The sequence below is a fragment of the Rhipicephalus sanguineus genome, chromosome 7, assembly GCF_013339695.2.
Source record: "Rhipicephalus sanguineus isolate Rsan-2018 chromosome 7, BIME_Rsan_1.4, whole genome shotgun sequence".
In the NCBI taxonomy this organism is placed as follows: Eukaryota; Metazoa; Arthropoda; class Arachnida; order Ixodida; family Ixodidae; genus Rhipicephalus; species Rhipicephalus sanguineus.
In genome coordinates, this window is record NC_051182.1 from 118,647,125 (window position 1) to 118,674,987 (window position 27,863).

Below are 27,863 nucleotides of genomic sequence, written 5' to 3' on the forward strand. Positions count from 1 at the left end.
AAATTGATGCAATGGACGTAGGCACTGCTTTTCTTTGTAGAGTAATAAAACACAGTGTAAACTAAGAAACAGGCGTTGAGAAATATCTGTCTGCTAAGCGATACTACTGTGGAATATCACACAGACTACAGCCTTTCCATGGAGAACAGTTAGAGGCACACAACTTGCGCAAATTTCACCCTAGTTACTATAAACAAGTAAAACTTTGGTTTGGGCGAGTTTGCTCATGGTTGAACTTTGGGCGTTGAGCGCTAAAAGACACATGGAGAGGGACACACAGTAGACATGACGGGCGCCCAACGGGCACTATCAACACTGCGGCAACGCGCATATGCACGTTTTAAAATGGTTTTCAACAATTATGCTCACAAAAGCTAGCAAAACAATAGGTACCGACAACTACAATACTCTCTAATACGAAATGTGAGCGAAGCTGCGCGCGTTCTGTCTCATTTGGTGATATGTCGAGGCACACGATTTAAGACAGGCATGTATATACGTACAGTTACACAATAGCCTTAACCTTTTGTTTCGCGTTTCAGATATAAAAGTTTTCATTCTTTAATTATTTTATTTTAGTGTGTTGTAATTTCTGTTGATATTATTCTTTCTTTTTCTTTTTCCATTTTCTGCTTTGGCAGTGCGAACTGCCGTTACAGACAATGCTTTATTTGAATTTTTAGTTTCATTCTTTATTTTATCTAAATATTTTTTGCTCTTTAGCTCTATATCTCGGCCTCGGTGGCAAAGGCGCCTGAGAAATCCAGCCGGTCTCGCCAAAAGAAGAGCGTCGCGTGGCTCGAAGCGCTCGAGCCAGGAGGTCTTTTGATGTGCTCGTTCGTTCGGTGACGGCGATTGACAAGGGACAACGCTCAACACCAGAACCGGCGCCGAAGAGCTGCGCTCTAAAATGACCTATCGCATCAGCAGTGTCACGATGTACAGAATAGATGAAGACCCGCATGTTTAAGTAACTAGCGGCAATATCTGACCTGTTTCACTTCATGGGATTTACGTTGCCATAGCAATAGATCAATCACCGTCCCGTAAAGCTATCCATGCGAAAACGCCGGAAATATAGGGATAAATATGTGAACAGCGAAAACGCAAGATTCGAGGTAGTTTCCAGATTAAACATATAGTAAAATTTCAAAAGCAGCTCTGTCGAGCCTACTGCCACTTACGGAAATAGATATTTCATGGAAATCATTTTCAAGAGTGCCATTATTGTTTGGTGATATTTTCTGAAAATATCATTCCTATTATGTACACAACTCACAGAAATAAAATAAAGTGTTTCTCGAAAGTATTGTCCCTACAGAACTCCAAGCGGGAAAGCTTTTCGCGCTGTAAATTCCATTGAAGTCAACAATTGTACTGTCACGGTCAACATCAGCCCTATTTAAATGTTAAATGCCCTGCAAAAACATTTCCGATTGTAAGGCGCGCCTCCAAGATATATCCTACGTTGGTTACTCCCTCATCGTAGCGCTTTTTTTTTGTCATAGTTGTTGTTGATGATGTGGAGGTTGAGGAGGATTTTTCGGAGTTTAAATAGAGTTGTCCGCTCCCCCTCTTTCTTAGAAAGCGGTCATGAAATATCTCCTGCCGCGCCGGTGCCAGTACGTCAGTCCGGGGGCGATGTAAATGGAGGAGCACGCAGCCTTTGTCTCATATAGAGGAGCTGTCGTCAAAGTTGACCAACGAAATGGCTGGCGGAAAAACATTGAGTCAAGAATGACTCCTGTGACGACAGACATTCCTTTCCATTGAGAGGCAACTGCAATAGGACGCCTTATAGCGAAGAGATCGCGTGAGATACAGCTGAAGAGAGCACGTATAAATCCTATATCTCGACAAAATCCTCAGATTTTAGGTAGCACAGTATACTGTGCACTGTTAATTTCATAACAGTTGAAACATGAGCCCCTCTGCCTTATCACGTAAACCTGAGGCGATTAAGGTGAGCATCACTTTCTTTTGGCGTGCAAAAAAATTGTAAAAAAAAAAGTGCTGTGTCTGCTATGCTGCTACACCTACATGTGCACTAAGCACACAATATTCAACCAAGAGCAGTTAAAGGCGCGCAAAATGCTTGGATTTCTTTCCATTTACTATCAACAGTGACGAAATATAGAAGGTGCCCCGGGTGACTTTAGCCAGAGCTTAAAGAAATTCTGACGCACCATATGACGCGCTCATGTAGCTGATTATTGCATGGTATAAGTCACACAGTTTTTTCTGTTCTTCTTAGCTGCTTAATCAGGCAAGATTAATTGATCTATTTCTGAAGAGGCAAAGCTGGGCAAGAAATTCCGAATAGAAAGTTGTAGATCGGTTTGCAAAACGTCCTAGTAGAGAGTTCCTAGCTTTCTCTCAATTAAGTACTAGTGTTTTTCTGTTTACTAGAGATGCCCGCGAAGTAATAAAAAATACCACGGAGAAGAAAAGGCACTCAGGGCGTAAACAAACATGGTTTCATTAACCCATGATGCGGCATAGTGCTACAATCACGGATTGTGGGCCAAAGAGGGTCTCACCGCAAGACCGATCGAGTGCGCGTGCCCGCGGCGCTATTGGCTATACCGTATACAAAGGGGTCCACCAAGCACACGAAAACAACGCGATGTGGGGACGGCACAACTCCCTTGTAGGGCGCAGAAGCGCAAAGAAGGGGCCATCTCTACACAGGTAGTGGCTCCTTAAAAATTCCAGCCAAGCTTAGAATTCATGGCAAGTAGCACTTCACTATCAGAGTCAGTGTTAGAAAATAATTTATCAGAACCGATCAGCATGCTGATTCTAGTTTGCGTGATCAAAGATGCGTGTGCTACATCGTCTACACCTCTTGCCAGACTACTTGTCGAAACGAAATTTCCATTTTCGTTTCCTCTATTTATATTTGTCGCGAGTTGTGTGGAATATCAATGGTGCTACGCACAGCCTCCATGTCAGAAAACTAACTTTGCAATTGCGGCTCAAATCTTCGTCTGTTTTCGGCCACCTTGTCTGAAGTCCTGGCGAAGGCACGGAGAGCTGTTTCTATATATCCAGCGCATTTTAAACCCAGGTAGCTTCATAAATACTGGGTAACAAAGGTACGTTGACTGGAACCGTCGAATACACCTCGCACGTAGTGACAAGCGATTTCGCTTGCCTCCCAGGCTCGGAATGTTTGGAGAGAGACACAAGCAGTGGATCCTTCTTTGCTTCGACATCGTCCCCTACAGACGCGCATACTGCTGTACTTGCACGGTTATTCTTAACGCCTTGGTGGGCGTCCTTCAGAATCCTCTGTGGGTCACATGTACTTGAGGCTCGGTTACCTTGGCGCCTCAAGCTAGAGATCCTTCATTTGCAGTCGCGCGGTACGTTTTTTTACCAAAAATAAGTAATAAAAATTGGTGTTTTCCTCAATTAGCCAAAATTTTCAGCAAGTCCCCCCCGCCCAAAAAAAAAAAAATTCCTTGCTGTGGGCCTGGTGCTACGTGTATTGGAACAATTCTACGTGTAAAAGGTGCGAGCAGTTGAAAACTCGCTTGGCTGAGCAGCTGCGATCTGTAGCAGTTGACATGTTTAAAGTCTTGCAATAAATTACAGTTGACGCGGAGAGCTAAAATCGGTCTTCAAATGATTCTTAGGACTTGCTTTACCGGCTCAATGCGTTTATACGAAATCGTCAAAACCGTTTCAGTGTCCCTTTAAATAAAGCACCTGCCTCGCGGCCCTTGGAATCAAGGGCGTTGACGAGGCATTAACGCTCATGCCATATAACCGTAGTTTTATTATCACGACCACTCGCCATTCATTCTCACTACGCACATTTCACGTCACTCTCATGATTTTAACACTTGTTAACACATGTTTTACGCACCTTTATTGCGCAGAATTTTGGGGCCCTCATACAGCCACTTACCATAAGCACTGTTCATATCTTCTGTCCCATGACCTGGCGCTCTTGGCCATCAAACGACCCTTGCGCCATAAAGCACCATATATCATCATCATCATCATCACCTGTCAAACGCCATTCCTTCTTGCACTAACTACAACAACCATGCTCCCGATAATGTGTTGAATAACTTCACCTCCATTTATTTTTCTCATTGCCGGGTTAGAATGCCAGGTATGCAAATATGACGGTCACTTTATGTCCGAGGGAGATGTGGTTAACTTCTCTGACCCGTGCGCACAAGTGACGTGCTCGGCCAGATGCAGCAGTGTGACCGTTGTAGGGTGAGTTTGCGGTTCACTTTGAAACCGCTGGCCTTGAAGCATAATTTTTTTTTATGTTGTGAAAGCGTAACTTATTGCTCCATTTTTAACGATGGCTTGCTTTCGCCTGCATTGACTTCTTGCGGGTGCTTACTTTGTGGCGTCATGCACAGTGAAAGCAGAAGCGTTCCTAAAATCACCATCGGCATTTTATGTACAGTGTTCCTCAATAACAAGGGCCTAACTAAATAAAAACGGCAAATTAAATGTGATGCTAGGAACAACGTTGTTTGTCACTGCCCTTAGCGAAATGACGAATATTTTGTTAGCATCGATCAGCGCATTAACAAATAGTAACTGCCCTGTGAGAAAAAAGTTGGGCATGCACAGAAGCCCATAGCCATCGGCTGGCTCGGAGCAGCAGTTGACTCTGCCTGCTGGCGTTGCTATAGGACATTCGCTGTCACTGCATACAACCTCAGTAAACCTTCATAACAGCCCAAATTACTCATTCCCTCCATAACTGCACAAAATGCCGTATCAACTTGTGCGTCGCATTCAACAATATCTAAGTGTTTCCAGCTCGCTGCGTCCTCCACGGTTACTTTTTCCGTGTTTGTAGTTTTGGTTCAAATCGCGAAAGTGGGGGAAGACTCGGCGCATGACAGCAATGACATAAAATTATGTTTTATAAACGCTCCCTGCCCTATATGCTTGTCAGTCACGAAAAACTCACAACATGGCGTTTTATTTATTGATTATACTCCCGTGAGAAAGAAAACGCGTGTCAGAGCGCTCCGCCGGTGCTTAAGGCGCCTGAAAGTTATTCTTCTTAATGCCTTTCTAGAGCGCTGCTTTCTCGAAGTGAGAGGGGTGTTCAGGCACTAACTTCGTGCCAGTATATATTCGTGTTTCGCTCCGCAAAAGTGATATCCGAAAAAAAAAATGAACTTACAGTGGTAGCGAGATCGAAACAATCTAATGAAAGCTTTCACATGCGATGCATATTTTGACATAATTAGTGAAGATTTCGATGAGTATTTTCCACACATGAGGTGATGAATGCTGGCAGAATACTTCACCAGTGTGAGCGAAGCAGTCCATAACGAATCATCGCTAGTCGTACTCTCGTATCTCATTGTCCTTTATTATAATTACCTTAACCGAAATCAGGGATGCACAGCATTTTTGGCAAAGGTTCGCTGCCTTTCGAACGTAATATCAGGTGCATCGCCTATTCGTTTTTTTTTTCTTTTTGTGCGAAATGACGCGACGCAAGGCGTCATTACCTCTTGCATAGTATGAACCAACTAGCCCAACATGTTTAATTAGCTACTTTTCTTTTTTCGTATATTTAAAGCGTTGCTTGTTACCTCTCCCACGAACTTCATCGTATCGTATTGCAGCCAGATCTCTCTTGCACAACCATACCAGTTAAGCAATCAAACCTGCGCTTGCTAGACTCGTAGTATGTCATTACAGGGGTACACACTCAAAATTGGGGCTTCGTGGTGGACTGAGCGTTGCAAATTTATAAGATCAAAATATTTGTATGTTAACGATTATAAATATGAGTGAGGATCACGTAAAGTTAACACAAAATAAATAACGTTACGAAACGCACGCTTCTCAAATAACAAATATTAACAATCATTCAACTTCGTATAAAAGCGTACGCATGATTCAATCGTGAGACCGCATGAAACGCAATATTCACGCAATACTGAGCAAGCATTCTTGTCCCGTTTTGTCGATAAACGCAGCAGCAGCAAAATTGGAAGTTATAATACAAGTGCAATATGGTGACCTGCTTTTACGATAGTCTTAAGGTTTATCCATGGATAAGCAAAATTTTGCACGGATTCACCACTAGCCGTTCCCTTCTAATAAGGAAAGGTTACATTGTTTTATCCTAGTGAGCTGAGAGAACCATGTGTGCAAAAGTAGTCATATAAAAATCTGGAGGTGACCCTAATTATTGACAGGTGTCTATTGGCGGGGCTAATAAAACAATTAGGAGCCCTTCCCCTATCTGTTAAATGGGGGCAAGCGAAGCTTAGCGTATGCGTGCCTAACCTAATACTTTCTTTTCTTTCTGCGCCCTTAGAAAAAGAAGTGGCACTTTCTAACACTGAGGTAGTAGACGCTTGTCACAACATTTACAACTTATGTAGTAGCTGAAGGTAGTAACTTCCAAGTTAGTAGACTTACTATCATCCCACTTACTATTACATTTACTACCTACAGGGAAGTAGTAATACCATGTTAGTAATTTTACTACCCTGGTCAAAGACAAATAAATAAGTGAGACCGTTTGACATTGTCTCTTCATGTGATTACCCTGGTAAATACACATCACGATGACATCTTCCGACAACAATGTATGCGAGCACACGCACACACACGCACATGTAGGCACGCACAGAATATTAAAGGGGCCCTGCAACACCTTTCTTAGTTATGCTGGAATAGTCTCATTATTGACGTATGACTCTTCACGAGTCGTATGCCGCAAAAAGTTTTCGAATCCGTCAAGTCTAAGTGGTGTTACCAAATTATAGAGATCACGTTCCGCAGCTTTCTCCCTCAACTCAACGCAGCGAGCGCGCGGAAAGCTGCGCGCGGCGTGAAGGGAGGGAGGGAGGGAGGGCGGAGGTGCGAGGAGGCGACGTCAGCGCCGGCGGCATTTTTTTCATTTTTTTCTCTCTGGCATCTCGGCGCAACCACGTGGTCTGTGGCGCCACTTCCGGTCGGCTCGCGCGGTCGTCGAGCGGCGGAGCCCATGGCACCGTGTATCGCGCGTGCTTGAAAACTGCGAGTCGGTTTGGTAATGTTGGGTGTGCACCTCGAACTGCCGTAGTGTTTTTTTCATCGCTCTGCCAACCATGGACGCAAACTTGCGTGCGCGTTTGGAACGAATGACAGCTGAGATGGGTTTCGACCCACACTCCGATACACCGCCTCTTCGCACTGCTCGCGCTTGAACCGCATTCAACACGGTAAAGCTGCGTGCACCCTTCTCCCAGTGGCGGTACTTCGATGCTGTTTGCTCTTCGAATGCGGACGCACAGCTAGTGCGGGCTGACAACAAAGAACTACAGACTAGAAGAAAGGATCGTGGGGCATCGGGCCGGCGCGGACCCATCCCCCGGCTGTCTGCAGCTACCGTGAAAATGCGAATCTGCTTGGTTGCTGTGTCGCGGTTTCTCGGGAACCTGAGACTACGGGGAGGATACGCCGAGGTACGGCTCGATGACATACTGAACAGACAGCGAACGGGACTCTCGCCATACAGCGAACACAGGTATCCTAAGCTAGCCGGCGCCAGCATTGTTATCGGAGAAATGCTGCACCGCTGCCTCGATCGGTCGTGAGAACGTGCCGACGATGCAGTTAGCTGACGAGGCAACACTAGAACGGCTGCCACTCTCAACGGCAACCGGCGATGGTCAAAAGCACAGAAATATTCACGTTTTCGGCACTGCACATGGTGAAGAAAACGCAACCACGCAACTACGAGCAGACGAGCTGTCGGTGAGACCGGAAGTGCTAATATTATTGTTTGTTCGGTGTTTTAACGGCATAAAACAATATAAACATACATATTATCTACTTATTGAACTCAAAATTAACAACGAAGGTAATAATGAGGGTGTTATCGTGATTAAAACATCAGCCAATGGTGGAACTGCCGACAATCGCGTCATATATTGCGGACTAATACATCATTTGTCGAGAGAAGAGGGAGCGATTTTCAGCTGACTTTGAGAATTTATTGTAAATTCCAGGCCGCTCGCTTCGCTATAATATTTGGCTCGCGTGTTCTCGGGAGCCTCGACTTGGCAGCGCTTTTTGACCCTGCTCAAAAAGTGTTGCAGGGCCCCTTTAAGGTTTCTGCGCGACGCACCCTAACACACAGAGAGAACACGACTTTTAATTACAGTCCCGGAGATCTTAGCCCACTCTGAAAGCAACACAAGGATACATAAAGCCCTACTTGGGGTAGAACATGCTGTAGAGGCGAGATAACCGTGAACTCAAACTTACATTTGATGTTCTGGACCCGGATTTTTATACTTTACTCTTTGAATATACGTGTGTCATGCCGTAGCACAAAACCGTTATTCCCACATAATTACGAAAATTATTCCTCGGCTAAATGTTTATTAACACTGCCACATTTAGTGCACAACACACTTCACTTGATTAGAGTAGTCACGTTTATACTAACTCGTCACGTACGCACGTATATATAGTAACCTCTATAAACTTACTTACTACCAAGGAGAAAATGTTAGCGAAAGGTAGCAAACGTGTCAAAGGGGTAGCAATTGCTGCAGTTACAACCTTTTCTAAGAGTGTGTTGCATTACGCAGTGAACATTTTTCCTTCTTCCATGCCGGGAATAGAACGTTCACCCGCGTGCTTAACAACGCGACACTTCTGTTGCTACAGGCAACAACGAGGATCACACGTGAAACAATGATATGCAACTAAGAAAGGCAGCAATGATAACTGGCAACATGAAATGATAGATGAATCCGATAAAAGATCAGACTGTCATATCAGAAACGGCTGATCACCAAGCCCACGATGGAGAAAGCATCATTTATTGGAAAACGGCGCACACTAATACGTATGTTTCCGGTGGACCTTTGAGGGCCGAATGCGCGTACATCCGCATTTCTGTACGCTCGCCAGTGCCGGGTTTTTCGCGAACTATGACGCCGCCAGCCGAAATCTGCAACTCACAGAAGCTTCGCTTAAAAGAATTAAGAAAGTACCAAACGTTTGGTAATTCACACGGACATGGCGGCACTACAGTTTTGGACCGGCACTAAAATATGGACGCATCATTGTTGATTTCACCACCTGTACTTGGGGTATAGATATGTGCTTGTATATACTAGCGAAATCATGACGTATAAAATTTTGTTGTCACGTGGGTGATATGATCCCTCACTCTCACTAAACCACTGTTCTAAAGGCAGAACACGAGGCATTCGTGAATGCTTCTTCCTTCCACTAACCTGCGGTCTATGGCTGCCTGTGGCTAACATCCTTACCTTGCCACTTTTCCTTCTTACCCACTGCCTGCAGAAGCAACTAGGTTGACGTCCTAAAATAAGCCTTTTTTGAGGATGCCACCAATACCGATGCCACACGAAGACGACAGCGTTGAGGGCCATACAGGAACGTGGAATGGAACGCGGTGGAATGGGGAACGTGCGCGCTGAAGTTGTCTAAACAGAACAAAGCTGGCAGGTGAAAACTACAACACCAGCAGTTGTCAGTGTAGGGAAATTCTGTGTTTTTGTAAAAGAAGAATGAATGCCTTTGCCCTGATGCATAAATGCAATGTACGCTCCATTGATGAAGGCTGCGCTTTGCGTAAACCATTCGACAGCGATACCGGTGTCACAGTGGCACACAAATTGAAATTCATCTACAAATTTGTGTCTTCTTCGCAGCTCCAACACGCATTAAACGCATCAGAATTTGTTAATTCCTCACAATAAGTACATAGGAAGCGTGCGCAATCAATTCTTTATTTCCAACCAATCAAAACGAACGGCATAAGCTGAACCACTCATTCCTTCCGGCAGCAGAAATTGTTAAAGTGCGACGCTGCAGTCGGCGCGGAAACCCACTTCGGAAAACACATAAAATATGAAACGCTTAGCTCTCGCAGATTTCGCTGGTGCCACAGCAGCGAAGACCCATAGCTAGCAAACGGCAGATAAAAACGACATGCGTAATTTGAGGTGCCCCTTTAAGCTCAGAAACGGGAAGTGTCTACAAAAAATAGTTCTGAAACCTCGCAAGACTACTATTCGTTTCTTTTTAGCACTTTAAGTTCCTTTCCCGTATTCCGGCTGTACATAGGATAAGAAAGAGAGTTCACGTTTATATGAATATATGGATGAGCAATTTTCAGGTGAGAAAAGAGAAGCGTTTGCTTATTTTTCAGTACCCATTGAAATATATTTATGTCACAAATTGCCATATTTTCCTTTTGTTTCATGCAGATGCCCACCACCTCCAGGCGCGGTAGGTGGAAACAAAGAGAAAAATGAGTGGCCGCATTGCTGCAATGGCGTGCAGTCTAAAGTTCCATGTGGTATAGACCGTTTTCACGGAGAGGAGGAGCGTAGCCTCGAACCGGTGTATTTTCACCGCTTTCTCTCTCTCCACCTCGGCCGACCGCTGCCACTGGTGTGTGCGGATTCCCGAGTTTTGCACTGCGTGGTGCGTGAGAGGTCAGCGTGTTTCCATTTTTCGACGCGCTGAAACAATTTTGCTGCCGCAAATCGAAATATCGGACGAGAACAGGTCGACAAGCTACCACTGCGCTGTGTTTGGATGCGGCAACAGCTACGGAGGCCTGAAAGACTGGCAGCCAAGGCATGCGAAGTGCACAATGTTTTTAAATGACTTCGCTTCTCTCAGGTCGCACGCCTTCTTCTCCGACAAATAGTATATTATTATATGTGGTGTCTGCACTTATGGCCACTTCTCCAAGTCATCACACCAGCTTGTGATTGTGCTTGGGTGCTGGTACACTTTATCATCTGCACCAAAGGGACCCAGTGTCAAGGCTGACAATTAATACACAAAATGTTTGGCCAAGAGTTGTTATCATGAACCTCTCTGATTTCTATGCTACAGCACATGATTTACAATGCCTGCGGCTAGAAAATATTCCATCTTAGTGCGTGCAATTTCGAGATTATTGAATGAGCACTTCTCAATCTACATGACAGAAAGGCCCGCATCACATGTGTTCTTTGGCGTAGGTACGCGTTTCTAACGTTTCGTCGAGAGCACGTTCTTTCTCGACTTGTCAATTTTGTGACGATAACTGGGGTAGCGTTATGACAACTGCACTTTTTTTTTTCGCGCGGCAGACTGGGTGTCGTGAATAATCCGCCCACGTTCGTTAAAGCCAGGTCGTTACCTGGACACGTGCGCTCGTCGTAATGCTTCTGAAATACTCGACAGAAAACAAATTGACAATAATGTTACCAAAAACGAGCGCCCTTTCGGCGTATCGCTAGTGGCGGCGGCTCGCGCCGAAGCGAACTTACGCCATGCCACGCTTCCAGATGTGCAACAGGCTTATTTTTATTTTATCATCGGTGTTGTTTCTACGCCGAATTTTGAGCTCACACGTCGTACTTCTGTTCCTTATCCTGTGCAAGGATCAGAGGCCACAAGCTACGACGGCGACACGAATAAACACAGGCATCGGTGTTTGTGCTCCTGTCGTTCCGTGAACATTGTATTGCAACGTGCCAAGCGGAACCAAAATGGTCTGTTAGGGATTAGAGTTACGTTGAACTTGAATAATCACGGCACGGAAACCCGGGAGCCATCTTAAACACTAATGCGCGCACCTAGCGCGCAGCCGGACGTGTTCGCTCGTCTCCATTTACGTTTCTACGATTATACTTCGACAGTTGTCCTAAATGTTAACGCTCTTTTATAGTGATTATTCCAAGAATCTCACCCGGCCAGCTATAACAAAACATACAAAGCAATTACCAATTTACACATGCTGCTTAAGAACTGCATTGGCATTATTCTCATCGTCGGCGCTGCTGCGGGAACGTCTCGTGGGCCGCCGCTGCTTGCTGTTTCAGCCATTTTGAAGCTGAAAGCTTAGCGATTATTTATCAGCGCCTTTACACTCGAAAAGCTTTGCCCTGTTTTGCCCGTGTACCGCGAAGACAGCAACACCTTGTGAACCGAGCGCATACGCTGCATACACCGCCGCGGAGCCCCACACACCGGAAGGGCGGCGAAACGTCGCAGACGACAGACGGCGCTGCGGCGGTGGAGTGCTTTAAAAATGGCAGCCTCCTTGTGAAATTGGTGTATAGGAGGTTATCAGGGGTATCCATACTACGAACAATGAATTTTTTTTTCTCACCGTTTCATAGAGTATGCGACACGCTAGAAATAGGTGTTTTTAAAATACTCGTACGTTCAAAGGAGAAACATGTGGACTCAATAAATTGGACATTTTTTTTATAGTTGATATTAGTGCATCCTTTTTTTCCACCTGCTGTTTTAACCAATATATCAGTGCCCAAAGTAGAACATTTAACGTGAATCCTTTCATGCCTGTTTTATAATGGTGTTCGAGCGTTGCGCGGGAACCTATTAGTGTTCCTTAAACAGAATTTCAGCCTAGCCCGCTTACACACGTTCATTTACGTTCTTGCACACGTTCACTTAAAAATTAAGTCAACATCATATGCAACGACCTTATTCAAAAGTATATAGGTAAGAGAGACCAATACCGTTGACGAAAAGGTTTGAGAAATTGTTAAAACCTAATTACATTCGCATTACTTTCGTCTCTTCTATGAACTCTTTATTGACTTTTCGCGTATGGAGCCTGGCTGGGTACATCTTCTATAGACCTGCAGATTTGATTAACTTCGTTAACAATTGTTCTGCAACATTTTTGTCGGCCATCATCGCTCGTTTTAGTTTCAAGTTATCAACAGCTTCATTGAAAACTAAGCTCAATGTCACTGTTGGAACGTCCCAACACCTTACACACCCGATTATGGTTTCTCAGCGATTATTTTAAAAATTGGGGCAGCCACGCACTCATTGTGCGAAGACTGAGGAAGCAGCGGAGCTGGTGGCGTTGCCTTCCACCTCACCCTCACTTTCCTTTCCCACCCCTTGCTATATACTATAATATACATGGCTATGCTTGCTTTTTTTTTTCTCTTTTTTTGCGTCTATTAATTTCTCCCTCTTTCTCTATCTGTATATTTCTTTCTGAGTCTTTTTTATCTTTTTCTCTCTTTCTTCCCTTTCACTCTCTCTATTTCTGTCTTTCTTTCTCTCTTCTCGTCTCTGCACTCGTCTCTCACCCATCAGAGTTATTGCATCCTAAGTCTGAGTCTGAGTCTGAGTCTTTCGAGCATAAGGAAGATCGTTGCAGTCGTTAATTGTGCGAGGGTGAGTGGAATAACATGTATATATTAGTATTGCTAACGGAACGGCAAGAGTGTTGAACTGTTTTTTGGGGGTCGCACGAATGTGTTTCACCCCAGTAACGCCGTACAAACCGGCGCCCGTGTTCTTGGAGCGAAGCAGACGATCGAGAAGATGACGAAGAAGAAGAAGAGGACGAAGAGGCGCGTGCAGGTTCATGATGGCGACAGTTTTCTGGTGTCACCACACGTCGTAACGGAAAGCTCCAATGTGAAAAAAACGCAGACGCGTTGCTCCTGGCTGGACCTTATATCAATCCTTGAGTTATCAATCTGAGTCGTGAATCTATTGTGTGAAGCTCAACACCGATCGCTGTTGCATGGGGCGTATTTTGCTTCGGCTGAACGAACGGAAAGCTGGAAAAAAAAAATCGCCCACACCTCATTTGATGTCATCAGCGCCCGATATGGCCATCGCTATCGAGTCATGGAAGCGCTCTTTGAAATCGTCGGCGAACATGTCGTTGGGAGCGAAGATGCCGCAGAAAATACAGAGTGCCCTGATATGCCTGTTTGAACACGCGCATTAGCGAAGCTGGTGCCTGCCTGATCAAGGTAGGATTATCACTAAGATACTGCAGGCAACAAACGTGCGTACGATTTGAGATCGGTGCTTTCGAGCATAAGGCAGATCGTTGCAGTCGTTAATTGTGCGAGGGTGAGTGGAATCCATGTATATATTAGTATATCTAACGGAATGGCAAGAGTGTTGAATTGTTTTGGGGGGGTAGCACGAATGTGTTTCACCCTATAAATCATGCACTGTTCAAAATTATCAGCCCTGGAGGGGAACAGCATAACATTCAATGCATTTTTTCTAATCTTAGTACAGAAAACAACGATACACGAAACGACATCTTGTCAAACTACGGCGGCTGCACTACTGGTCCTACTGTGTAATCTCCCGTTGAACCTAGCCTAACTTTGCGCACGACTCACCGTCTAAAGGTTACAAAGGCCAGCGGCAGTTACTTTTTCGCACTGATATACGCCATAAGGACATGAAAGTCCTCCACTTCATGAACGGAGGCTTTGTACAAAAAGCTTACGTACAGTGCCGCGACAACGTATCTCGAATAGGAGAGCTATAAGGTGAGCTAGTTGATGTTGATTCATCTTCAGACTTGAAGTGCGCTTAGTTAACACAAACACAAACGAAAAAGTTGCCTTATGTCTTGTTTTTTTTTTTTTCGTCTGTGTTCGTGTTTACTAAGCGCACTTTGAAGATGAATATCTCAAACATAGTGAATTAAAAACAGGGAAATAAAACTTAAACCACCTATACTACGCACAGCTCCATGTTTTTTTTTGTTTTTTTTTTTTTTTTCGTTTTCGCCAAGTACACAAACACCACTAAAAACGAATGCGCGTGCACGCCGGTATCGACTCATACTTTGGCGCTTCGATATACGACGCCCATAAGACCATATAATGTATCATTTCCATTATCCGAAATACGACAGTCAGTGATTGTGAACAAAACCACAATGCACCTGTAAAAATACAGCGGAATGACATTTAAGCCTCCTGAACGGATGACTCACTGCAAACTGTGCGAGCGCAATCAAATCAACGCAGTGTCACGTGATCCGGCTTACTGCCAGCCACCGCTTCTAGGGCAGCGCCCTGGCGAGTGATACCACTTTTGTCCCTTATTATTTTTCACATATAGTTAAACTAAATTCTAATTTATGCCCTCGTGCTTCAGAACACAATATGTATAGCGCATTTCTTTCTAATTTGCAGTATTATTCCTTTATAATGAAGCGCTTTCCGGACGGCTGAAAGAATTATGCGCTTGGTGAGCACAATGACATCCCTAGACGTCTGTCATGGTCTAAACCTGAACTTGAGACATATTTGAGATTCCCCTAGGTTTCATGTTTTTCCGCTCACTTAGAAAGCTGTAATTTTGGGGCTTGCATATTCCATTGTCAGGGACGTAAATATTACAGCTAGCCTGTTAGTTGACTATTATTACGATGTTGTACGGTTATGAAATCTTCTTGGTGTATCCTTACTTCTTGCGCGGTTGTCATGCAGCCACCATCCGCTTGTGCGTTAGTCTTTTTTCCTTAATTTTGCGCTAGATATTTTTTTTTTATATTCTTCTCCCTCCAACCTTTTATTTTCTTCCCCTGCTGGTTTCAGCAAGACGGTACGCTTCTTCGTGCAATACAAATTTCTCACTTTCTGTGTGATCGCTAGACGCTGTCTTGCGCTCTTCTGTAACTTGTTTTATTTATTTGTCTAATTACTTTCGTACCTCCTTTTTTTCTATCTTGCAATAATTATTGAGCCCTGCTCTTCTTATATTCTGCGCATGAGCGCGCTTCCTGTTCCTGGTAGTTCCACATTGCTCTTGGAAAAAAACATTTTATCATCTCAAGTATTCCTACGATATCTGCTATTTCCGTTTTATTCTGCTGCGGTTCCTTCCTGTGAGCGTGCTTATCTTTACCTCTAGCCTAGGCGTCGAATCTTTTAATTGACAGTTACTCTCGCCTCATTACGGCATGATAACAGGGGAGCGAAGTTTTTCAGAACTCTTCCAATAAATGATCCTGCCTGAAAAAAGTTTCAGGCAATTGGCGTTCACGTTGAGCTAAAAAAAATCACACCTTTGATCGCCAGTTGCAAGCAGAACTTGTGGTACAACACGTTGTCAAAGCCTATAGATATGTCGATGACTTCCTAGTAATTTTGAACGTAATAACACCTCGCTCATATCCGTTGCTAACATCTTAGAATGTTTTAAACAATGCGCACGTTCATTATCATTCACCCACGAACAATCGGCCAATTATATGTTCGGCAATTTTTAGACATTACTTTGTTCTAAGGTGGACCATGTCTGCTGGGAAGTCTCGCCACGGTCCAAGAAGGGTGTGTTACCGTACGACTCTTCTTACACTAAGCTCGCGAAAAGAGCAATTGCTATTTCCTGCCTCTGTTCCTCGTTGGGGAAATCCTGTAGGCGTATGATAGAGCACAACTTCCGCACGCAAGTGAATCGTCTGATCAGCTCGGGTTTCCCTGACATTCCGATCGTTGCAGTGGGTGGTACTCTATTAAAGTCAAACAGGACAAACACTACCAATACCAGGACTTTACCAACACCCAGTGGCCTAGGCAGAACTTTTTTCGGGGGAAGGGGGGGGGGGCACGCCCCTGATCCGACGTGGGGTCCGGGCAGGTAAGTGTGGTCGAGTGTCATTTTGTGCTCTGTATACCATGGCAGAAAAAAATTTCGGGGTGGGGGGCACGGGCTCGGTGTGCACCCCCCCCCCCCCCCCCCCGGCTACGCCACTGCCAACATCCATGAAAAAAGACAACCAAAGGAAATTGTGGCGATGCCGTATGTGCATACTGTACCACACAATCTGAAGAAGATTGGTCGAAAGCACGGGGTAGACGTCGTGTTCGTAAACTGGCTCAGATGTGCTCACTGGTTAATATCCATGGGAAAGAGAAACCCAACAAGTAGGCACGCACAAAAAGCCTTGCCAAGCACTTTGTTCCGTGCGCTTATAAGGTGGTTTATAAAATTCCGTTGCGCTGCGGAAAAGTGTACAACGGCCAGACGGGCCGACGTCTAAATTACCTACTCGGGGAACATGCATCAGCCTTGAAAGTTCTTGCATGTGACTCGCTCTTGTCTTCGAACTGCTAAATAGTGCAGGTGCATTCCACAGTTTAGTAGTACAGATTTACTTAGCAAGTCTATCCACAGACTGGTCAGGGAGATAATAATCAGTTTTAATAACAAGAGCTATATTGTTAGCTTTGTTGGTCCGGCTTGGTAGCACCGTGTAAGTAAGTGCTCTTGTGAAAAAAGATTCAATTCTAATACACATCACTTGTAAGTTGAGCGCCTGTCCTGTGATTTCTTTTCCGTTGTTGCTGTTATTCTGCTCATACGATTACAAAAAAAAAACAAACTTGGAAAACGCTTGAGCTTAGCTTTCACAAGTAGAACGCGATAGCGTAATCGGACCGTGTTCGTATCCCCTTCCCAATCGCTAGCCCGCTTCGCTTCTCGATAGAGACCTAAACCGTGCCGCAAGGAAAGCCAAAGTGCAGACGCCCTCCGGGTCCAATATCTATGCATGCGGCTCGACAAAACACGCCCACACGGCGGGACGACTAAAAGCGCAGCCGTTAAAGCCCCTCTACCGTTAAAGCCCCTCTACTAAAGCCCCTCTACCCTGAAGATAGAGGGGCTTTAGCGGCCGTGACCGCCCAAGAACTGCTCAAGAACCTCCGAGATGTGCGTACCACCAACGCTAATTGTTGTACATATATATGAATAAGTCGACGTTGGTATGCTAGAGGACGTATGCGGGGTGGCCGAGCCGCTAAACTCGTCGCGCCACCGGGCAAGGGGTCGCAGGCTCGAATCTCCAGTCCCACTCGAACCGAATATTTTTATGATTTCTTTATTTACATCAACCTCGAGTTTTCGCTCACGGTCGGCGCTGATTTTCCGCTCACAACCAAAGACGCCGCCGCCACCGAAGTTCCTGCGAAACGAGCTCTAACGCTATCGCGCTAATATATGTTGCACAAACTGGCAGCGACCACCTTGTTATCGCTTTAGGCCTACTTACCTGCCGCAGCGGACGCGCCGCTTGTGATTCGGTCGCAGCTTAATTGTTATGTAGGCGCACATTTAGCATTAATTTGTTCTTGTTGAGGTGTGTGTTGAGGATCGGTACCAATCAGGGGTTGTCCTAAAACAGATATCTCGAGCTCTTAATTTTCGTATTGCTTGTACGTAGTGCATCGTCAATATCGTCAAATTAAGCACAAACGTGGCTGCGTTCAATCAGTACTTTATTTTATGCTCGTAAGCGAAGCACGAGTAAATAATACGTAATACGTGCGAGTCATAAACGGGAGTCTGGAAATTTCCACGGTTATATATATATATTGCAGCGAAGCTTATTGGAACTCTGAAGTGGGTCGTCCTCTCCGGCCCCTTCTAGCGGGTTGCCCTCTTCGGACAGAGTGCAGCTCGCGCAGAGTCGGCCCCCGCCTTGACTGTCGCTGTCGAGTATCGTCGCCGCTAATAAACCTCTTTATAATTTGGTGGAGAGTGCTGAGCCTTCACAACAACTTCGGCCCTCATTCGATGCCCCTGGCTCTTCGATCCCGTACCCTACCGCCTACCATGCCTCAAGACGCCTCCCAGCAAACGACCCCGCCCGCACCGACATGTCCCGGTGTCCCTCGTATTCGCGACCCTCCCGTCTTCACTGGCGCCGATGGTACCGACGTGGAGGACTGGCTCGCCATTTACGAGCGCGTGAGTGTCCCCAATAAAGTGGGACGAGGCCGGAAAATTGACTAACCTGGTTTTCTACGTCGCGGGTGTGGCGGGCCTGTGGTACAACAACCACGCATCCGATTTTACGACGTGGTCCGACTTCAAGACCGCCATTATCAACGTGTTTGGCCGCCCTGCCGTTCGTAAGCTGCAGGCCGAACAACGCTTACGTGAACGCGCTCAGCAGGCCGGTGAATCATTCACCAGTTACATTGAAGACGTCCTCGATTTCTGTAAGAAAGCCGACGCCACCATGTCCGATTCTGACAAGATCCGGCACATCATGAAAGGCATCGATGACGACGCCTTCACCATGCTGCTCGCCAAGAACCCCAGCACAGTGGCAGAGGTCATAACGCTCTGCCAAAGCTATGAGGAGCTGCGCCGGCAGCGATCGATGACCCGTCGCTCTCCATCACGCGACGCCGAGCTCGCTGGCTTGTCGACCATACCCGACCACTCCGCGTTGCTCGCAGAGATCAAGACCTTCGTGCGCGAGGAAATCGCGCGCCAGTTCTCTCTGCTGGACTTTGCTCGCCCTAGGTACGCTCAACAGCCGTCGACCACCCTTCTGCCTCCCCTCCGTCGAGCAATTGAGCAGGAAATCGCGGAGGTCATGCCCGAGTACCACCAGCACCATCCGGCTCCTGCACCTTTGAGTTACGCCCAAGTTGTCGCAAGACCGCCCCCATCAATCGCTACGGCTGCCCCACACATTTACGCTGAAGCCTCCGCTCGACCTCACTCTTTCGAAGCGGATGTACCGGTAGCCTACGCCGACGTCACGCACAGGCCACGACTGCAGCCCACCATGCAGTCCTATCAGTTGCCGCCCCGTCAATCCCGTCCTGCACCATGGACGGGCCGTGCCCCAGGGAACCGATGGCGCACACCTGACAACCGCCCCATATGCTTCGCATGCGGTTACGCCGGCCACGTGGCGCGCTATTGCAATCGCGTGCAGCCGCCTAGAGACGTGTCGCCTGCCACCATCCAGTCGAACCGCCCGTATTACGACCCACCTACGCCTCCGTCGCCGACGTCTCGCCCAGCTGCACCTACCCGCCGTTCACCGTCACCACGACGCCGCTCGCTGTCACCGATGCGGCCACGTTCGGTCCCACGCGACCAGGAAAACTAGTCGTCGCAGTCCACGAGGCAAGGGCTGCGACGCTATCGAACTGCGAAAGCCCTCAGCGAAGCCCATCGAACGTGATAGACGTTTTTGTGGACGGTGTTCGCGCATCTGCGCTTATCGATACTGGAGCCGCCGTATCCGTTATGGACGCTAAACTAAGCCGCCTGCTACGAAAAGTGACGACGCCACTTTCCGGGCTCTCCCTCCGTACAGCCAGCGCCCAAAGTATTCACCCGACGGCAGTATGCACAGCCCGTGTCATCATTCAGGACGCTCTGTACGCCGTCGAATTCATCATAATTTCTTCATGCTCTCACGACGTCATCCTGGGATGGGATTTTCTTGCCCGCCACGACGCCGTCATTCATTGCGCACCAGCCGAATTAGAGCTCTCACCATTCTCACATTTGACGCCGGCAGACAGTTCATCCGCTGCGACCAAGGTATTCGTCAAAGACGACATCACACTTCCTGCAAATTCGTCAACGGCTGTGCCCGTCTATTGCACCGGTCTCCGCGCCGCCGTTGCACTTCTTTCTCCATGTGACCGCGTTTTCACTAGGAAAGGCTTGCTGGTGCCATTTGCGACCGTGGAAATCACTCAGGGCGAAACGGATATTTTTGTGACCAACCCATCCCCGTTCATGGTTACGTTGGTGCGAGGGGAATGTCTCGGCAGAGCGGAACCCCTCGAAGACGCACAAGTTATGGACGCACCGGGTGACACGCACTGCGCCAGCTCCCGTACGCTCAGTGCTGTTTCCACATCTGATTCGTCATCCGCTGATGTATTTCGTTCCTCGATTGCTGACAACCTTACGTCGGTCGAGCGCTCCCAGCTTCTATGCCTGTTGGAAGAATTTCGTTCTTCGTTCGATGTCGCGCAAACTTCTCTCGGCCGCACGTCTGCTGTCACCCATTGCATCGACACTGGCGCCCAACCACCACTGCGGCAACGTCCATATCGCGTATCTCCAGCAGAGCGTCGTGTAATTAACGAGCAAGTTGACGACATGCTTCGCCGCGACGTTATTCGACCCTCAAACAGTCCGTGGGCGTCTCCTGTCGTTCTTGTTGCGAAGAAGGACGGCTCTGTGCGGTTCTGTGTGGACTACCGACGACTCAATAAGATCACCCGTAAGGACGTTTATCCCCTACCTCGAATAGACGACGCCATTGACAGCCTGCAAGGAGCAGAATTCTTTTCATCGCTCGATTTGCGCTCAGGGTACTGGCAAGTCCCCATGGCTGATGACGCTCGACCGAAGACAGCGTTTGTCACACCCGACGGCTTGTACGAATTCAACGTCATGCCGTTTGGGCTGTGTAATGCACCCGCGACCTTTGAGCGCATGATGGATACCGTTCTGCGCAACTTGAAATGGCACACGTGCCTGTGCTACCTCGACGACGTCGTCGTTTTCGCCCCGGACTTCTCCACGCATCTTCAACGCCTGCGGCATGTTTTGACGCGTTTGAGCGACGCCGGGCTACAACTCAACCTAAAGAAGTGCCGATTTGCAGCACGGCAGCTGACAATACTAGGCTACGTCGTGTCCAAGGACGGAATTCTCCCCGATCCGGCCAAGCTTCGGGCCGTGACAGAGTACCCCAAACCTACGTCCGTCAAAGAACTGCGTAGTTTTGTAGGACTATGTTCCTACTTTCGTCGCTTCATACGAAACTTCGCGACTATCATATCGCCGCTGACAAAGCTCCTTGGCAGCAACGGGCCTCTCAATACGTGGTCGTCAGAGTGCGACGCCGCTTTCGCGAAGCTCCGTCGTTTGTTGACGTCTCCTCCGATACTACGCCACTACGACCCTACGGCCCCCACAGAGGTACACACGGACGCCAGCGGTGTTGGCCTCGGCGCTGTCCTTGCTCAGCGCAAACCTGGGTTCCCGGAATATGTCGTGGCATATGCAAGTCGCACGCTTACTAAAGCCGAAACCAATTACACCGTCACGGAGAAAGAATGCCTGGCAATCATCTGGGCCCTTACGAAGTTCCGACCTTATTTGTATGGTCGCCCATTTGATGTCGTCACCGACCATCATGCGCTGTGCTGGTTGTCGTCATTGAAAGATCCCTCAGGCCGTCTCGCCCGTTGGGCACTCCGCCTGCAAGACTACGACATCCGCGTACTGTACCGCAACGGACGCCAGCATGCTGACGCCGACGCCCTGTCGCGCTCTCCCTTGCCTGACGACAATGCCCACAGCTCAGTGTCTCCCCTTACCGTTTCTTCCATCGACATTCAGACAATCGCTACCGAACAGCGCAAGGATCGCTGGATTGCCTCACTGATAGACTTGCTGACTGATCCATCGGCAACACCATCCACTCGCGCGTTGCGTCGTCAAGCGCACCATTTCGCCGTTCGCGACGACCTCCTCCACCGACGCAATTACAGCGGCGACGGCCGCCAGTGGCTACTAGTAATACCCCGAAGTCTGCGTTCTGACATATGCGAATCGTTCCACGCTGATCCGCAGTGTGCGCATTCTGGGGTATCGAAAACTTACCACCGCATCCGCCAACGGTACTTTTGGCGAGGGATGTACCGCTACGTGCAGAAGTTCGTTCGCTCCTGCATCGATTGTCAGCGCCGCAAAACTTCAACGCACCTGTCGCCGGCAGGTCTGCAACCTCTACCTTGCCCTGACCGGCCATTTGGGCGTGTTGGCATCGATTTGTATGGACCACTTCCTCTGACGTCTGCTGGTAACCGCTGGGCCATCGTCGCTGTAGACCACCTCACGCGATACGCCGAAACTGCCGCCCTCCCAGCGGCTACAGCGCGCGATGTAGCCTCCTTCCTGCTCCACCGATTCATGCTACGTCACGGTCCACCCCAGGAGCTGCTCAGCGATCGAGGCCGTGTCTTCTTGTCGGAAGTCGTCGAAGCCATTCTAAAAGAGTGCAACGTTGTTCACCGCAAAACTACTGCTTACCACCCGCAGACGAATGGCCTAACCGAACGATTTAACCGAACGCTCGGCGACATGCTCTCCATGTACGTAGCCGCCGATCACACCAACTGGGATGCCATTCTGCCGTTCGTCACCTACGCCTACAATACCGCCGCTCAGAGCACCACTGGTTTTTCTCCCTTTTTCTTATTGTATGGCAGGCACCCCTCGCACACAATCGACACAATCCTTCCATACAAGCCGGATCGGTCTGAGTGTGCGCCGATTTCTGCTACCGCCCGACTTGCTGAAGAATGTCGCGACCTTGCCAAGACCTTCACTACGCAGGACCAAGAGCGGCAGAGGAGCATTAGCGGTGACAGAATCACTTCTGAGCCGACGTTCCTCCCTGGAGCGCTCGTATGGCTCTCGATCCCTACCACTGCACCTGGCCTCTCTTCAAAACTACTGCCCAAATACGAAGGCCCCTACCGTGTTGTTGAACGCACATCCCCTGTAAACTACCTGATCGAACCAATAGATCCATCCTCGGACATGCGCCGTCGAGGGCGCGACATTGTAAACGTGGAGCGCCTCAAGGTGTACCATGATCCGCTCATTGTGACAAGTTGTTAGGTCGCCAGGCGGCTCCCTTTTCGCACCCGGAGTAATTGTAGCGAAGCTTATTGGAACTCTGAAGTGGGTCGTCCTCTCCGGCCCCTTCTAGTGGGTTGCCCTCTTCGGACAGAGTGCAGCTCGCGCAGAGTCGGCCCCCGCCTTGACTGTCGCTGTCGAGTATCGTCGCCGCTAATAAACCTCTTTATAATATATATATATATATATATATATATATATATATATATATATATATATCATATCGAGGACAAGGTGTTGCCGGATCCGGGAGTAATAGCAAAAGCAAGGTGTTTGACGCACAAGTGAAAAGAAGCTTTACTTGACGTTTCGGCCATGGGCCCGGCCGAAACGTCAAATATATAACGCCGGGCCCACGGCTGAAACGTCAAATAAAGCTTCTTTCACTTGTGCGTGCAAACACCTTGCTTTTATATCTACACAAACACACACACACCACACACACACACACACACACACACACACACACACATATATTATATATATATATATATATATATATATATATATATATATATATATATATATACACCCACCCATCATTTTGGTGTCTCCCACACAAACGTGGTTTCCTAGGTCGCCTGCTAGCTGAGCCTTTGCCTATGGGATGTAATAACCACGAAACACAAAACCTCTAAAAAACTTCTTGAAACGACTAAAAAGGTATGCAGACATCTAGGTATATTATGCAACGTTGAATAAACGTTTTTCACAAGAAGTTTTTTAGAAGACGTTGAAAAAACGTTTTTTACGAGAAGTCTTTTTAAAACGTTTAGTGAACATTTTTTTCTAGAGCTTTTGCCATTAAAATGCGCACATATGAACTTCGGTCGCTCGTATACGTTCGTAATCGCAAATATTGGTCGCCTGAACCGCATGCGCAATAAAAAGAAAGGGTAGCGCGTTTATATTTCTCCCCATTTTAACATGTGAAGATCGGTAAACCAAATTTTCCCATCTTTTAGCCCACCATGCACGTGAAGGATACAAAATCATTCGCCGAACATCGATCACCATCGCTTAATTGATGAAATAAAATGTGATACAATGTATGGGCAGTATGGGGACCGAGAGTGCCCCCGGACCCTTCGAGCGTCATCTCCAGTTCGTTCGCGCGCAGACCATGCTTGCTGAGGCGCGCTCCTAGCGAGGGCGGAAGAAAAGCGTCTTTTCCTCTCCACAACCTCGCCTCACCTTCCCGCCGTCGAGAGGCGAGACATGGCCTCCGAGATGGCGGGCGCGTCCGCCCCCCCCCCCCCCCCCCATCTCGGAGGCCATGGTCGAGACATGTCGCCACCCATGGTCGCCATTGGTCGCCACACACTTCGTCATTCTACGTCATCGTGTCGTGCCCTCTCATTGGCCGCCCGTGACGCCGCTCTGGCGCTCTCGCCGCTCTCGCTCTTATCTCGCTCCCTTTCCACCGAAGCCGCCGACGATAACTGCGCAGTATAGTTTCAAGCGTTTCAAGTTGAATATCCTTTCTCCGTCTTTTCGGAATGTGCTTCTGTTCGTCCTGCTATTTTTTCGTGTCAAAACTCCAGGACCTCATTGTCTTCCAGACACCCAACAGACGTAAGTGTCATTTTTAGCTTTCCGCGCGAAAGGGTCTGCCATGGAAAGAAAAAAGAAAACATCGCCGACTTCATGCTGCAGTTGAGCCGCTTTTTCGCCAGACCGCCTCGATGCAAAATATTGAAAGTAACTTTTCAGCACAAAACTCAACTACTGAAAGCGTAGATAATGCCTGCCTGGTTACAATCTGTGTTGAGGGTGATGAATGTGGAAGTGCGTCACCTGAACCCGCCGACAGGTCACCTGAACGAATTATACATGAGAGCGCCAGCTCATGCCCGTGTTCAAGTAACTTTGCTGTGAGGCCTTAGAAGGATGTGCAGAAGGCGTCAAAACATATGCTTAGAAAATGTTCCGATTTGTCATAATTTTTGAAAGACATGGGGTAAGCTGTTGCACGCACATGCTTGGCTGACTTCATTGTGCCATTTGCGTGCAGGATGAAAATAAAGTTCTGAGTATTGCCGAAACCACGACACGATTGTGAAGGCCACCGTTGTGGAGGAACTCGTTGATTTTGCTTACCCGGGATTCTGAAACATACCTAAATTTAAGCGCATTGTGTGGGCAATATTACAATATATAACTGTTCAGCTGCACTTTCCTTTGGCTGTTACGAGTTTTCTACTGTTAACTAGGTTTTGCTGTTGTGCTTCTGTGTATCTGTGGTTGAAATTTCTAAAGTATCTTGTTTTCTGTACTCATAAGTGACCTCAACACACTTGGTAAAAATTTTTAGCACATAAGCAACACAAAGCCGAAAAGGGACAATCTGTGCACTAACTTAAAAAAAATGGTTTATTGCACACGAGGCACTTGTAGACAATGGGGTGGTGCCCTCAAGCTTAACCAAGGTGCCATGCAGAGAGATGTCTTCTTCCGCTTTTTTAGCAAAATATACGGCATACTGATCACTTCGCGAACTACTCCATGTTCAACAAGAAAGTCAGTGCTTCATTCGAGAAGGACAGTCGAGGAGTGCTAACAAAATTGATACCCCCTATTGCAATTTTTGCAGCTTCTATTATCAACTTCGTTAGTTCAACTCTATTAGCTGATAAAACATTTGTGTTCTGAAAGAAAGGTTCCCACTCACATGCTCTACACTGTAACGCCAGACATCCATCGTGTTTACAAGATTACAATACTGTCTTATAAATGTCATTGTATGTACCGCAACTAGGCAGGACAACAGAAAGGAACAGACGAACACTGTTGTCCTGTCTAGTTGCGCTACTTACGATGGTATTTACTATGTCGAGACACTAACTCACCCAACATTCGCTCGCCTCTGAAAAATGCTCTCCCTATCATTCCTGCAGTGCCCCATTTACCGACATACTGCGTACCGCATGAAAGAGGTATCTGATAAATGACAGCTTCTCTGCATTCCACAAACTGTGTGCTATGTTGTTTCTTGCAGGCAGTCGTCGTCTTTTGTGCCTGAGTGCTGATTCTGCGAATCGATTTCAGCTTGCATGGAGCTGAAAAACTACTTGCACTTAGCACGTGATGCCAACCTTTTTATTCTGTACTTGAATAGCGCAACAACTCAACGGAACACATAGCACATTGGAAAGATTCACACACAACACGTCACTCAAACAAAGGTGTTAGTCGCAGAGGTCCCGATTAGGAAGTACCGCTCCATTGCTCTAGTCTGCCGTTCCAACAGTGACGTTGGCCAAAAAGGAATAGCTGTTGTGCCACACTTGCACGAAATTTTGCACTACATAATAAGGTTGATGTCACTTGCTAATGTACAAATAGTTTTTCCGCTCCATGAAAGCTGAAATCGATTTGCAGAATTAGCAGCCAAGCATCGAAGAAGACAACTGCTTGCCAGAAACGACATAGAATGCGGTTTGTGGAATGTGGAGAAACTGTCGCTTATCAGATACCTCTTTCCTGCGGTAAGCAGTATGTCGTGTAAACAAGCAGCTGCATGAATGATAGGTTAAGGGAGCATTGTAATCTTGTAAATAAAGCCAATGATGGGTGGCTTACATTGTCCTGTAGAGATTGATAATACTAGAGCTGCCAAAATCGCAAAGATCCGTACCACTTGTGTTAGTACTCTGTCCCTGTCCTTGTCAGATAAAGAATAGACTTTCTGGAATGTGCAGTAGTCTGTGAGCTTATGAGTGTTATGTATATCTAAAAATGAAATGGAAAAAGACAAATCTCGGTGCATCGCTTCTTGGTGCAGTAGTGTGAGTGCACCGGCATTGTGCAACTGTTTGCCTCGTGTGCAATAAACCATTCTACTGAAAGTTAGTGCACATGTTGTGTCTCCATTTTTGTTCTTGTGTTGGTTATGCGAAAAAATTCTTTGCATGTGCTACCAACTAGGGCGAATTTTTCCCTAAACCAGTGTCGCCCTGTGCTACGGTGTTTGTTGTCGTTTAACCAACTAGCCTCTTGTTTCGTTTTATTTGTTTCTTTGTTATGCTGGTGTAGGTGCATGCTTGACTGAAACATTTTCTTGGCTCATCGTGCCTTTTGTGTGCAGGCGGAAATTAGAATTCCAGGTATTCCCAAAACCACGATATTATTGACACACACCATTGTAGAGGAACTCTAAATTTTGCCTACTTAAGATTCTTTAACATATCTAAATTTATTCATTGAGACAAATAAGCCATTGAACTGCTCCTATTGACGTTTACAAATGTTCGATGATTTAGCAAAGTATTGCGCTGTGCTCGTGTGTTTGCCAAGACAGCCTTCCGATTTTTGTTGTGCTGATACATGTCTGATTGATTGAGACACGTACTTTACTGTGCCTTTTGCGTGCAGGTTCTTGAACAAAGTCATCAATTACATTGCTCCAGCCTATGTCAAGTGGCCAACATATTGTTTGGAATTGCTACAATAAAGGTTATGCATGATAACAACATTTGTTGGAATTTCGCATTTACTTTTGGAAGCGTGGTATAACGCATTCCATAAAACACAAGTAATGAAAATGGCCCGACATCGAAATGCTTAGATGTGTTGAGAAGAATGAATTAAGGCAA